The sequence below is a fragment of the Uloborus diversus genome, chromosome 7 (assembly GCF_026930045.1).
Source record: "Uloborus diversus isolate 005 chromosome 7, Udiv.v.3.1, whole genome shotgun sequence".
Taxonomy (NCBI): domain Eukaryota; kingdom Metazoa; phylum Arthropoda; class Arachnida; order Araneae; family Uloboridae; genus Uloborus; species Uloborus diversus.
In genome coordinates this window covers 75,187,741-75,202,524 of record NC_072737.1, presented here as the reverse complement: position 1 = coordinate 75,202,524, position 14,784 = coordinate 75,187,741, and the positions used below count along the sequence as shown (strand labels likewise).

General features: G+C 34.4%; 1 protein-coding gene across 3 annotated transcripts in view; it reads right to left on the bottom strand.

Annotated features, from left to right (window-relative positions):
- Window positions 1-14,784, bottom strand: part of LOC129226602 (hemicentin-2-like) — a 542,319-nt gene that overhangs the window by 264,779 nt on the left and 262,756 nt on the right. The gene's annotated exons all lie outside the window — the stretch shown is intronic.

The following is a 14,784-nucleotide window of genomic DNA, read 5'->3' as shown; positions in this document are numbered from 1 at the left end:
TTGTTCTCGCGAAAGGTGTGTTCAGAAGTAACCAATGTAGTGACATATCACACTTCAAGCCGCCCCCCCCCCCTCCACCGTACTTACCGCTATTTAGGGTTTGATCGGTTGGATAGGAACCTGATGAAGGCAGCTCAGTTTGTTTGATGCAGACTAGAAGCTGAGTAATCCGTGGTCCAGTAACCCCAGTAATGGATCACTAGGAAGACTTTGTGACCACGACATGTATAACGTGCCTCAGACACCATTAACAACCATGGTAGATATCTGACTGGCTGTGATTGACCGCGGGACCATTCGGGTGCAAGCCCGTCGCATTACCAATGAGACCACCACAGCTACAACCAATATAGTCCTCAACAAATACTAAAAATTGAATTTATTTTAAACAGCAATGCTGTTTTATTTTTTGTATTGTTAATGCTACGCAATTAACTAAAGCGTTTCAGTAATAATCTTGGGGCCATTCCACATGACGGAAAGGGGCATGTGAAGTAGTTTTGACAGTACATTTTGTTTTATAAATATAAATAAACCAAACTTGACATTTTATTTTTTGACAGCAACAGTAAGCATTTGTAGTTAGAATTACAAAGAAAATTAGCGTAATTATTGAAGAATATGTAACACAATGCTCGTGACGGAATGAGACTCGTAGGTGTCCAGTAACATAACACGCATTTTATTGCATGCTTTCAATTATTTTCATCAAACTGACCAACTTTTGATGTTCTACATAGTTCTTATGGCAAATCGTTACTGTTGCTATCAAAAATAAAATTTCTAGCTTGTATTATTTGTGTCTATGAAACGACATCTAGTGACAAAACTACTCTAAATGGCACGTTGCGTCATATTGAATGACCCTTTACATTAACGATTCTCAAATAATGGAGCACGTCAAAGAGCGCTAGAATTCTAAAAAAGAGGTGGAAGAAAAACGAAAAAAAAAAAAAAAATAATAATTTGAACTTCAACATCTTGAATTCAAATGATGTTTTTCGCAATCACGAGTGCGTGTATGTAGGCATGTGTGTTTTTGTGTGGGTAGTTGTGTATATGTGTGTTTGTGTGTGGGGGGTATGTGTGTAGGCATGTATGTTTGTGTCTGTGTGCAGGCATGAGTGTTTGGGTAATTTGTGTGTGTGTGTGTATGTGTACGTGTCTGTATGTATGCGTGTGTGTGTTTGTGTGTGTAGGTGCATGTATGTATGCGTGTGTGTGAGTGTAGGCAAATGACGCATCCTGGAGACTGTTTTCGCTAGAGGAGCAGCATCGTGAGGGTGGCCGACGGTGGTGCTGCAGTGGGAGGCGGTGGGAAAATAAAATCATAGGTATTCAAAACCGTCAAGTGAGAGCAATAAGCAATCGTGATTGCTCAAAAAAGGTTGAAATATTTGTTTATTTACTGCGGGAAAACCATTACAAAACATGTTGACGTAACAAAATGCATTCACATATGGTTGTACTAATACTGAACAGTTCGACCACCATATTTACATGAAGTTCACTTTCAGTACTTCGAGTGAAAAAATTCGGTTACTTTGAGAAAGTCTAATTCGGCTGTATTGTGAAGGCTAGGCAGATCCTGATTACAGCATTACACCGCTGCCAGGTTAGGTTTGTCCCAACTATAGTATCTGTTTGTTTGATTCCTCAGTCAAATTGACAATTCGTACATTTTTCGCACAGATTATTTAGTGTATCTTTGTTGTTGTTTTGTTTAAAAAAAAATTTTAATCATTTTTTAACGTAAATTTTGCTTCTTTATTTTATTGCTATTAGTTGTGAGTTCTTTATAAAACTAGAAAATCGCCCGTAAAGGTATGACGGGTGAAAATTTGCTTATACATTTGAACGCAGCAATTGCCTGTTTGGTGATATTTGTGTAGTTAAAGTTTGAACCCTAACTTAGTGGATTATCCCTTAATTCTAGCAGATACCGGTCATTGTTGACCATTTTAACAATTTTTCATTCTCCTGAAAATACAGTCTTACCAGTAAAACAGTTAAGTTACCGGATTCAGTTCAGCCCTGTCAAAACAAAGCTTTTCCCTGTATGTCAAATACTACCAAAACATATTATTAAATTATCATCCCATGACGCGAGTTTCATTGTTGATGTCGTCAGCGTTACTCGATCTAAGGCCCCTATATACGAGCCGACGCATCAAGATCAGTCTTTGTGGATCGGAGCGCGAGTGGTTGCCTTTTTCGGCTAATTATCGCACTTAGTGATTTTTCACTGAGAGCAATTATTAGTGGCATGTGAATTGTTTATTAAATAAAATATTATTTTTTGTCAAATTGTCGAAACCCGAAACATTGCTCTCGTAACCCTAGCTCCTAAACAATGAAAAATCCGACCCACATTGGCGAAACTGAAGCTGATGCGCCGGCCTATATATAAAGCGGCTCTAACTCGATCATTCGCTATTATATACATTAGGATAGCATTAATAGTTTTTTTTTAAAGTTTACTAACGATAGGTATTGAGTAAAACATGTTCGTCTTAAATAGATGGACGGGTACTAAGACGTTTGTGGAAATTAATTGTTTCGGTAAAAAAAATAAAAATAAATAAAATAAAAAAATTAAAAAAAAAAATCACTTAGGTTTATTTGCAGAAGGATAGTAATAAAAATTAAAATTGAAAACGACCTAGAAACATTCATTACTCGTTTAGGACACCCGCAACAACACCTAATCAACTCGGAAATCTAAAATAAATTACGTTTACTACTTTTAATTCAATATTCTTCATCCGAATTGCCCAAATTCCAATGAAAAACTTTATATAAATGTCATGGAATATCATTCGGATGTTTTCGCTGAGCAGAAAAACCCCAAAAATATTTTCCACAAAAATCAGTAAAAAATAAAGGCAATAATAAATAAACTTTGTCGTTTTTATCAGAAATGATGAATGTTACTTTTTCCTTATTCGCATTCTTTTGCACTGGAAATTAGAGTATATGAAACAAGAAAAGTAATATCGAAATGCAATCACTATTTCTTTTTGTTTGTTTCCAAAGCAAAAATAATGCGTAACAAGTAGTTCTTACATTTTCCCCCTTTCGTCAGAAATAAATATAATTATTTCTATTTATTTACGCAACAGTTGACATTTTGGGTAGACGAAACAAAAATAAACAGTAATAGACTGAATAAATGTTTGTTGTATAAAGCAAATAAACTTCTTCTACATAGGTTACATTAAAAAGAAGACAAAGAAACTTCACTCATGTTGCATAAAATATATTTACTTATGATAATGTAGAAATACTTTAAATAAATGAATCTATTCATGATATAAAAATGCATTTAAAAAAATCTACACGATAAAAGGTTATTTTATCGTCTCCTCGGAATAGCCTTTTAGTTTTATTAGAAGTTTTTCTTTTTCTAATAGAATAAATATCCATAATAAAAACTTCTTCCCTTGAGAAAGTTTTTAAAGGGCATGCAATATATTTCTTTTTTAGTTAATATGTCTTTACCATCAATGGTTTTTCATTTTGATCTTTTTGTTTTCTTATTTAATGAACGTAAGAAAATGTCATTTGCTTACGCAAAATAAATAAATTAAAAAACATGTGTCTTCAAGCAATATCTAGATACATAAGATAACCAAGTCATTATTTCCACAAAAAATTGCTGAAAAATGCAACAGTATTAGAAGCGACGTTACCTGGCAAACTGTGATTGATTTGTGTCAGAAAGATATAATTATTTTTACTGAGAGAATATAAAGTTTACAAAAGAAACAGGAAAATAATTTCTGTTTGAGATGTAAATATAGCATTTGCACAGTTAAAAAAAAATTATTTCTATTCACTACTTTCTCAAAAAAAAAAAAAAAAAAAAAATAGCCATTTAAAAATAGTTACTAATTGGAGAAGACCATGTAAGTGAAAAAAAAATCTCTAAGGTTTAGTCGTGTAGAAAATTTTTACCATTATAATATCAATGAGTGTTCCACAATAGAAAAAAAATAGTTATGTTGGTACAAAGATACATGAACATTTTCAAATTGATAAATGACATTTTATAGCAGAATGTACATTTTACACCCAAAACACTTTTAAACTTAATACTTAACAAGTCTAAAAAATGTACAAAAATATGAGTAATATGTTTTAGCATTTGAAGAATAAAAATGGGAACGAAAACTAATACAAAAAATTATAAAATGTGAATCTGTTATTACATGATTCGATAACACATCAAGGGAAAAATTCTCTAATGCGTACATATTGTGCTAGTATTTAATGATATGTTTTCTTAAACTGAGTCGTGACAACTTTCAATCAACATTTGCTGAAACGTAAATAAATTTACGCTTTAACACTGTAGGAATACTGGAGACTACATCATCCCACAGCCAAAAATGTACCAAAATCATTAAGTAGAAATTTGAAACCTGACAATTGTGTTAAAGTTATACTTGTGCGTAAAAACTGGCAACATTTTGCTTGCTGGCCATTTTGTTTTAGCTCAAGAAGTGATTGTCTGAATGTGTCAAAGGAAACACTTTTTTAGGAAAGCACATTCTGAAGACTACACTATCCGTTATATACAACTTAAAAAATACTGAAGTCTCATGTTAAAGTAGAGACAGTCTTTAATAATTGAGACATATTTTTAGAAAATTGACGCTGATTGTCTTTACTAATAATAAAGCTGAAAGGCTCTCTGTCTGGATGTCCGGAGGATGTCTGGATCTCTGTGACTCGCATAGCGCCTAGACCTTTCGGCCGATTTTCATGAAATTTGGCACAAAGTTTGGTTTGTACAATTGGGGTGTGCACCTCGAAGCGGTTTTTTCGAAAATTCGTTTTTGTTCTTTTTCTATTTCAATTTTAAGAACATTTTCCGGAACAAAATTATCATAAGATGAAAGAGTAAATTACGAAGTTATCATGACGTGCAATGGGAGAGCGAATGAACATAGCCAATTGGCGAGAAATACGTCATCCATTATTTGTATATATACAGGCGAACCGAATGACCTTTTAATTTTCAATTACGGGCAAAGCCGTGCGGGTACCAATCGTTAATAATAAACGAGTATGTTTGTAAAAATCGCATATTAGGGATACTTGATCCCTTCATTGAGAGTAATACACGATCCCGGGGAACAAGTATCCCTTTGACAATATAAACTCAATGAAAACAATACAACTGTTGTTCACTTAGTTGACATCATCTTAAACATTCAAAACCATGTTAACTTGATAAAATTTATCATAATATGAATAACAGATTTAAACAATCACTAACAATTAAAGCATCATTTCGCACTTGAACATACATAACACCTCAAAGATCTTAACATAAACTAACTCTTCTGATGTTAGTTCTGAGTTATGTTCTGATGAGTCAAATAAGCTTGAACAAATTGAAATAGATGTCAAATCCTTGTTTGAATGAAAAAAAAATGTTTCTGCTATAGTTAAATTTACAACAAAAAACTGAGTTGCCCATTATGTAGATTCATTAGCGGATAAATGCAAAATTGGATTTCTAGAGTTTGAAATAAGTTTCCTAAAGCGAAAAGAATATATAGTACAGTAAAATTACGCCAAAAAATGGCCAAACCCAAACATCCAAAAAAAAAAAAAGGTGAAACCTGTTGCAAATTACTTCTTATCCTTCCAGCATGAAGGGGTAAAGAGTCCCAGCACTTTGCGCGTCGGGTTTTGGTGGGGAAGGGGGGACGAAATAATCCTCTATTTAAATAAAAATAATTTCTATTACTTAAAAAAAATTCTCAAACCTCGCAGAAACCACTCTATAATAGTAAAATAATAAACTCTCACAGAAACAAATTCTAATTAACAGGGGTGCACAGGCGCGGGGAGGGGGAATAGGGGGGGGGGGGGGTTCATGGAGCAGCTTTGCGTCATTGGAATTTTTAAGGCAGTTTTTTTCAAGGGGTATTTCTTTCTTTTTTGAGGGCTTTAATTCTGGATGGATACTCCGTCACACTTAAGGGGTGCGCCATCGCTTTTTCTTGGGAGGGGGGGACACTGAATTTACATTCTAAAATCAACTATTGCAGTGAAGTTCACGAAAATATTTCCCTGATTTAAACTTTTCCGAAGTACAAAATGCCACACAATGATATGGTAATGTCAGAATAATAATTCTAAAAGATCTAAGCGAGCTCAGTAAACAAATTATTTGTGACTGGAGTTATTAAACTGTTTAGAGCGCCTTGGAAAACAAAATTCCTGTGCAGCATAAAAAAAGTGCAAATTGACCAAAGTTTCCCCACTTCTTCTTGATTAACAAACTTCAACTATTCTACAATCTTTTGCCATCACCGTAAGGGGGCAAAAACCGAAATTGCCAATAGTGAGACGGGCAATGCTGCAATTCTGCACCCTCTAAGTCGGTGGGGGTTCTCATTTGCAAACACCGAGCTACCTCTCTTTTACGCAGCTGGTTATGTGAATTATGCTAAATATGCAGACATATACCTGCAACACTATCTTAAACTTTTGAGTACATTATGCGATAAGAAAAATTTGATCACAACAAACATCAGCTAAAACATCAGCTATCCAACGATCTAACGCAGTGAAATTCAGGTGGTCTAGAACCTGTAGTGATTCAACGATAGAACAAATTTTGATGAGAGCAATGAGCAATACAACAATAGAATGCTAAATATTTACACCTTTTTGTCTCCCAGTTTGGAAATCACAATCCGTTTCTAAAGCCCCAGAAGTTTTTTCCCTCTTAAGTTGGTAGTGATATTGCTCGCTGATGATAAATTGAGTTGCAATGAGACCTTTAACGTTCGGGTAGTAACATCAAAGGATATTGAAGGCAAACAATTCTGTGGCATTTCTTTGTAAAGGAAGTAAACAGTTATGTCTTTAGCTTCTGTTACGAGAGTAGTTACTATCTGTAAAGATGTGTAAGCCCAAACCATCTTTTACACCGAATGGTATGAACAGTAAAGATGGAATAACAAATTGTTAAAAACTTCTGGTACATGCGCTGATCCTCCATCAGTATTCGATGAATCTGGTTTCAGAAGGAAAGAAATCTTGTATCGTTAAAGTGCTATTATCTGAAGCAAAAGGTTCATCCACCATCACAGAACGAACAGCTGGTGTCATAAATGAGGCAGTGAGAAGCAAAGGGATGTAAGTGGACATTTTCAAGTTTTGAATAAAACGCGTTTAAAGATAAGATTCTAGGTAGGCTTTCATTGATTTTCTTTTCTAAATCATGCTGTATAGAAGCACCTACCAGGTCTACTAGTACCATCTTTTGCCTCAAGATAGAGGAAAGGTTCACCAACCATTTGTACAGGTTATCTCCAAATTTTTAATTTTGCCACTTGCATCCCTTTGCTTTGCACTGCCTCATGTGTAAGAGATGGAAGATACCTGCTTGATCATATTTTTGGTAATGATCTGTAAGCTTCAAGGAAATATGCCAGCAATGCAGTTTATAGGTAATTTGTAAGTATGGGAAAGCTAGTGTCATTTTTGATGGGTGCAAAGAAAGCACCACAGAAATATAATCTGCGTCCTATTACAACAGCCAAGCCTTCCCCTCTAGAAGACTTTCTTCGCTTCATATCTTGTGCTTGTTCTGAGGGGTTTATTGGAAAAATGAATGTTTGAAAAGTCTGAAAGTGGACTGAAGTGCTCAATTATATGCACAAACTGTGTTAGACATAGCTGCAACAATAACGATTTTGCTGAGGATCTAGATTCCAAAAAACATCTTGATAACGAAGACTTTTTGTTACAAGCTTAGGAGAAATCATTTGAAAGCAAAAAACAGTTCAGCGTAATTTTTCTGGCCATTTAATCAAATGTGCACCATTAGAGGGAGTGGGTGTAGGGAGGATAATATTTTAGTGAATAATTTCATTTTGGGAGGTGAGCTACTGTTCTTATGGGGTGGATAGTCCTGATTTAATGCATTTGCATGAAATAATACTTCTACTTGAAATAAAGGGGGGGGGGGTGAGGATTTATTTTATTTGGCGGAGGGGGGGGGGTGCTGTAGCTTTGAGAGGAGGTGCACCATCGATCTTGGAAGATGGACACACTCGATTTCCAACTTTAACTTAGCATAAAATGTTTCCATATGAAATGTACGGAGGGGGATTCGGGGGTACTGCTTCGTTTTACGGGGACAGGGGGGCTGTGTAGCATTGGTTGGTTATGTCATCCCTCTTGGGAGTCAAACACCTTTAATGTCATGCTTTTAAATTTAGTAAAACATAATATTCTCACTTTAAATTTACTCTAAAAATTGTGGAAAAATACCCAAAACAGCAATTTTTAGATGCCCCCATTCCAAAACCAGACGCACAATGGGGTGGGACTTTTTACCTGTTCTTATTGGGACGGTAACAAACAATTTGCACCAGGTTTAGCTTTTTTTTTTTTTTTTTTTTGGATGTTTGGGTCCGACCCCTATTTTTACTGTACTAATATGCATGAACAATCTATTTTTCCCCAAAAAATGACAAAATGTGTTAAACTGCACACATCCAGTTGGGTTGAGCGGAACTTCAAGAACTACAATAAGCAAATTGCTTGCGTTTGACTTTTCAGATTTTGAAAACATATGATAGGCTTTCCTTTCTTTTTTATAAGTTCACTGATACTTAAATTTTTCTTCCGTCTTTTTTTTCATTTATTGTAATTTTAGCTTCATTACGCAAATTCAAAACTATTGTTGGTTTTATTAAAAAATATGTTGTTCACAACTGTGTTGGAGAATAAGTAACTGATAAAAAGGATCACAAGTTCATTAAAGTTGTGTCATTTTTTTTTAAAATGTCCTAGTGGAATTAAAAATAGCGTTATTTTGTGATCACATCATTATAATCTAATTTTAAAAATTAGAAATAGTGTTATTTTTTAGAAACATTATGTAGAAAACTGAAGTCCATAAATAAAATGCTCATCTAATGAAAAGTCTATGTACTTTCTCAGTGGGATCAAGTATCCCTTATGAAGAGATCATGTACCCCTTGATGTGGGGACACATGATCCTTTTATGAAATTATTGAAAAAAATTATTTTACAAAGCTATCTGTTTGATTTCAACTAAAAAATATATATTTTCAGAGAGAGGAAAAAATTACCTTTGTTCCTTAAAAAAAACTGATACTTTGCAGCAGAGAAAAAAAAGAAGGAAAAAACTAAAGTGGGGATCAAGAATCCCCAGTCTCCCCTACTCACGGGACATTTTATAATGAATTAGTAAAAGAAGACTTACATCTTCCTCAAGAAGGTATAAGCCATGATATTTCTGAAACAGTCATTGGCTCCTGAGTTGTGCAGTCATTACTTGTCATGTACGGTATTGACGCATTTTAATTGTAGTCCACTGACCGACTATCTCGTGTTTACATTTAAGATAAAAGAACGAGCTATAACTCTGTGGGTAGAATATGACCCTTATAAAAGGAAAACGTTGTTAACCCTAGAATCTCCTCAAGGGGAACATTTTGCAACCTAAGGCAACCTTAAATGTATCAGAGGGATCTAAATGGCACCCTTTGAAGTGTACCATATGGAACCGAATGGTACTTTTAAGGATGTTGTTGTGATGTCATAGGGATTTAAATGGAACCATTTAAGGGTAGCTGCTATTTTTGCTGTTTCACACTAAAATGTGCCATGCGAAACCTGCAGTTTTAGCAATGTAACTAAATAGCACGTGCAACGTTATGTTAATGTTTTTAAAAAGTTTTGTCAAGGCGCTGACAACCATTTAAAACATTTAAGAAATGATTGTGTTACCTAGGTGTCGTGGAGATCGCTAGAAAACCTTCAAATTAAAGTGAATTCCAAAATGCTAAAAAATGATCAAAAGGTTTGTTTAGCCCTGCACTTGCTGGCATTTAAACCTATTGGACGGCTCATAGTGACGTCTTCTATGAAGTTCACATGCAACAGTGAGAAGCAAAAGGATGTAATGGGACTTTTTGAAGTTTAGTGTAAACCGCGTTTAAAGTTCCGATCCTAGGCTTTCAAAGATTTTTTTTTTCTGAATCACGCTGTCTAGCAGCACCCACCCGAGCTACTAGTTTCATTTCTTGCCCCTTAAACAGAGGATCGATTCTCCATCTATTTTTACTGACTACCTGCATTTTTTGAGCAATCACGATTGCTAATTGTTTTCACTTGACCGTCCTTGACTATCCGGTTCCTTTTTCAACCCCACCTTCTTCTACAGGCGCGATTCCTCTGGTCCTGAGCACTGTCCCTCGGTCCACACGTAACCGCCCCAGAGGAGGGGCCGGCTGGAGGAACATGAGCCGTTTCTAGAAACAAGTGAGTAGAGTAGTAACCAATGATTAGGGTCCTGTCGCAACTCGTTATTGCGAAAAACATAATTTAAGTTAAAAATTCCAGAATTCAAATAATTTTTTTCTACGTTTTTTTTAAATTTTTTTTAAATTTTGGCACTTACAGCCCTTTGTTTCCTACTGCCTCATATGAGAACTTAACCGTCAAATCCAGATCAATATAAAAAAAAAAAAACGCAAAGTACACTCTATGAGCGAGTCATTTTTTAGTCTTTCTTTTTTATGGGAGGACACATACTTATCTCTGATGACATTCTAAAAATTTTTCATTCATTAATCAAAGCAACCGTTATTACAGATATCGACGAGTAGTTACCAGAAGCCTCTTTCCAAGAAGTCCCGAAAGTTCAAGAAGTAATGAAATATCTCAAAGAATATTGTGTGTTGACATCACAGTCATTTTTATCGTGGTCAAAAGTCAAAAACGTGACATGAGTGTCCTTATCATAGCATGCGTAATAAAACCATAAAAAGGTCTCACATCTTTACATCGTAAAAGAAAATGTTCTACTGTAGTGATTCTCAACCGGTGGTCCGTCGTACCGTCTCCGGTCTTTGTTTTATAGCCCAAATGTGCTTATTTACATGTTTAAAATTATAACAATACATGGCTTAACTTCATATTTAAATATTTTTATGATAATTCGTTAATACCAATTGCTATTCATTTCTTTCGATTTGTATCACTTTGTATGAAAAGAAAACCCTCTCTCCACCACACACAGTGGTTCGTAAAATATTTCACAAGTTTTTAACGGCCTTCGAGTTTTTTTTTTTTTTAATTATTGTCAAAAAAAAAAAAAAAAAAAAAAAAGGAAAGAAACTCACCGATTCGTTGATTTTTCCAAAAGCTTTTGCCAGTCCGCAGGAGAAAAAAGGGAAAGAAACGCTGCTCTACTGTATGCTTTCAGAAAATAAAAGTGAAAATTACCTACTTGCGCTACTTATATTTTTGAGTTGCAATACAATCCTCATATATATATAAAATAACCGATGATCGAGCAACACGCATTTTAACAATGAATCACGCGCCACGTCATGATAAATTGATAATATGTTTTGGTAATATTTAACATGCAGGGAAAGGCTTTATTGTGACAAGGCTGAACTCGATCCGGTAACTTAACTATTTTACTGGTAAGACTGCCATTTCAGAGGAATGAAAAAACGATAAAATGGTCAACAATGAACGCTACCTTCTGGAGTTTAGGGTTAATTCACTGGAGTTAGGGGTACATTTTCCATTATCAAAATATCACCAAACAAGCAATCGCATCATTCAAATGTCGAAGCAATTTTTTCCCGTCATACCTTGGCGAGCGGTTTTCTAGTTGATTATGATTCCTCTAACTAAGTAAATATTCACAATTTTCATAGGTAAAATGCAATAGGTTAAATAACAAGGTAAAATAACTTTATGCTATAAACATATCTCTTGTACGTCTACAAAAATGTGTTTATGATGTTTTTGTTTCACCCTATAAGGATACAACAGCACACAAGAAACTAATTAGTTGGATACCAGCTACGCGTGAAGATTCAGATTAATTTGCCAAGGCATATTTCGCGATTAAACGCATGCTTCCAATACTGAAGAAAAACGCTTTGTTCTAAGTTTCTGATATTTATTCATGCATCGAGTAAGAACCCTTTTAAGCAGCAATGTTATACATTTCCGAAGGTAACTCAAAGAAGATTATTTATTTGATGGAACATAAAAGTTACAGGTTTCATTCGAGTGGAAGATTATTGTAATCAACGGAAGCAGAGAACATTCTTCTTTTGTTTGCCCAAAAACCTGTGATTTTATGCAGAAATACTTCTTTACGTTTGGTTTAGCAAGCTTACGCAGCGGGTTTGAATACTGTTAATTAATATGGATAAGCCAACACTCAGCAATTTATATTGATAAGCTTTGCCTAGGTGGAATCAAGTAGATTTTTGTTTTAACTGTTGACCTTTCCGAAGGTCTGTTAATTATGTTATTAATCGTCTTATTATGTTTGTAACTTATATGATGCAGGCGTAGTTTTATAGCAAGTTTCGATTGGCGAATCAATGTTTACTTCAAAAAAAAAATATGTGAAATAATTAGAGAGAGTAAAATCATAAATATAGAAAGGAATTTTTGAACCACAAATATCCCACTGAAGAGGGAACGTGATACTTTTTATGGCACATTCGTAATGCTTGTTTATTTATTAGTTAATAAATAATCCCTTTGCGCATACACAAGAAAGGCAAGCTAGTTTTTTTTTTTTTTTTTTTTTTAATGCTTAAGAGAAGCGCTACTTCAAAGCGAAGCAATCTACTGATAACATTTATTTTTTAAAAAACAAAGTTGCAAGAATTTTTTTGACTAATCCGTTTTAAGATTTTTTTAATGTATAATTCAAAAAACGTAATATCAGCGCCTACGGAAAAAAAAACGAAAGTATGTTTAAGTAGTTAACTAAATAGTGGATTTAATTCAAGCAAACTATGAGAACAAAATTATAGAGCTGTACAAATATAATGATAATAGTATGCAAAATATGAGAACTATACAAATACTGATATAACACTATGAGAGCTATACAAACACAGATCCTGATACAGAACTATGAGAACTATACAGATACTGATATAGAACTAAGATAACTGTACAAATAAAGAAACTGATATACAACTATGAGAACTGTACAAATACAGATACTGATATACAACTATGAGAAATGTACAAATACAGAAACTGATATACAACTATGAGAACTGTACAAATACAGATACTGATATACAACTATGAGAAATGTACAAATACAGATACTGATATACAACTATGAGAACTGTACAAATACAGATAATGATATAGAACTATGGCAACTGTACAAATACAGATACTGATATACAACTATGAGAACTGTACAAATACAGATACTGATATAGAACTAAGAGAACTATGAGAACTATACAGATACTGATATAGAACTAAGAGAACTATACAAAAACAGATACTGATATAGAACTTTGAGAACTGTGCAAATACAGATAATGATATAGAACTATGACAACTGTACAAATACAGATACTGATGTAGAACTATGAGAACTGTACAAATACAGATACTGATGTAGAACATTACAGATACTGATATAGAACTATAAAAATTGTGCAAATACAGGTACCGATTCAGAACTATGAGAACATTTCAAGTATAGATACCGATACAGAACTATGCGAACTATACAAATAAAAATATTATGATAATTATTATTTAACGGTTAACAGGGAGTGTCATAAATTGTTTAAATTTGGATTATTTGGGAACTTATCCACCAAATATTGCTGAAGTCACACATTACATGGAGCGATTCAAATCTAGCGAGATATCGCCATAGACGGTCCCACTGACATTTACCAAGTTCTAAAATTTTCCATGCATCCTCTTTCGGTTAAGCTATGTTCCAATTAACAAAGTGCGGATCATGAAGACTCGATTACATCTAGTCAAAAACCAAAATTTAAAACTTTACATTTCTTTTGTACATGCTCCCCAAAGCGTCAGTCCTCCTAACGATCCCCGGCATCGAGAAGGAACTGTATTTTCTGTTTCGCGGTACTAAACCCAGATAAAGAATACCTCTATGGAAGTTTTTATTGGTTTTCTATATCTCTACTCCATCATATCTGTAAACACCGATAGATGGAAACAAAGAAAAACAACTTCCAGGAAAAAATGAGAACTTCTCTCCTATGGCTTTCTAATACAGTTATAGAAATTTGAAACACTGAAGTGTAGCAGGGAACTCCCGATTTCTTAGCTCTCTTTTTCCAGAGACTCCGATCCGTTGAAATATGTTCTTTTGTCTCGGTAGAGGATTACGGCAGGCTGTGATTGGTTGCTTCGAGCCACTTTCAAAGTCAAGAGAGAGGCAGGTAATGATTTCGGTTCTTTCTCTTTCTTTCGACGTTGTAGGGTTTGCCTTTCTTGAAAACAGCTTCCAGTTTTATTTTTTCCCAAGGGAGTGCGTAAAAACTAAACAGTAAAAGGGGAGTGAAGAAAAAAAGCACTTTCAGCCGAAGATGAAGCTTTGTATCCTGAATGTTGGTAAATTAGTCACTTTAACACCCGAAACTAGAGATAGTACGAGCCGAGATTACTCTTTCTCTTGATAGACACGCAGAGAAAAAGCAACTTTTAGTGACGAGAAAGGTAATTAAAGTGGCAATGTGAAAGTAGAGAGTGCCAATAAAATTGATTATTATGATTGATTTTTTTTCCCAAGGACTTATCATCAACTCATATTTTGATGCTACGGAGTTTGCAGAGAAGGAAGCATAAATAGGCTGATTTTTTAAATAAAGATGGCAACAGTGAAGCGGCTATATACCTTAAGCAAAATCAACACATAATCATCGATTGCTATGCTAGATTTCGGAAGTCTCT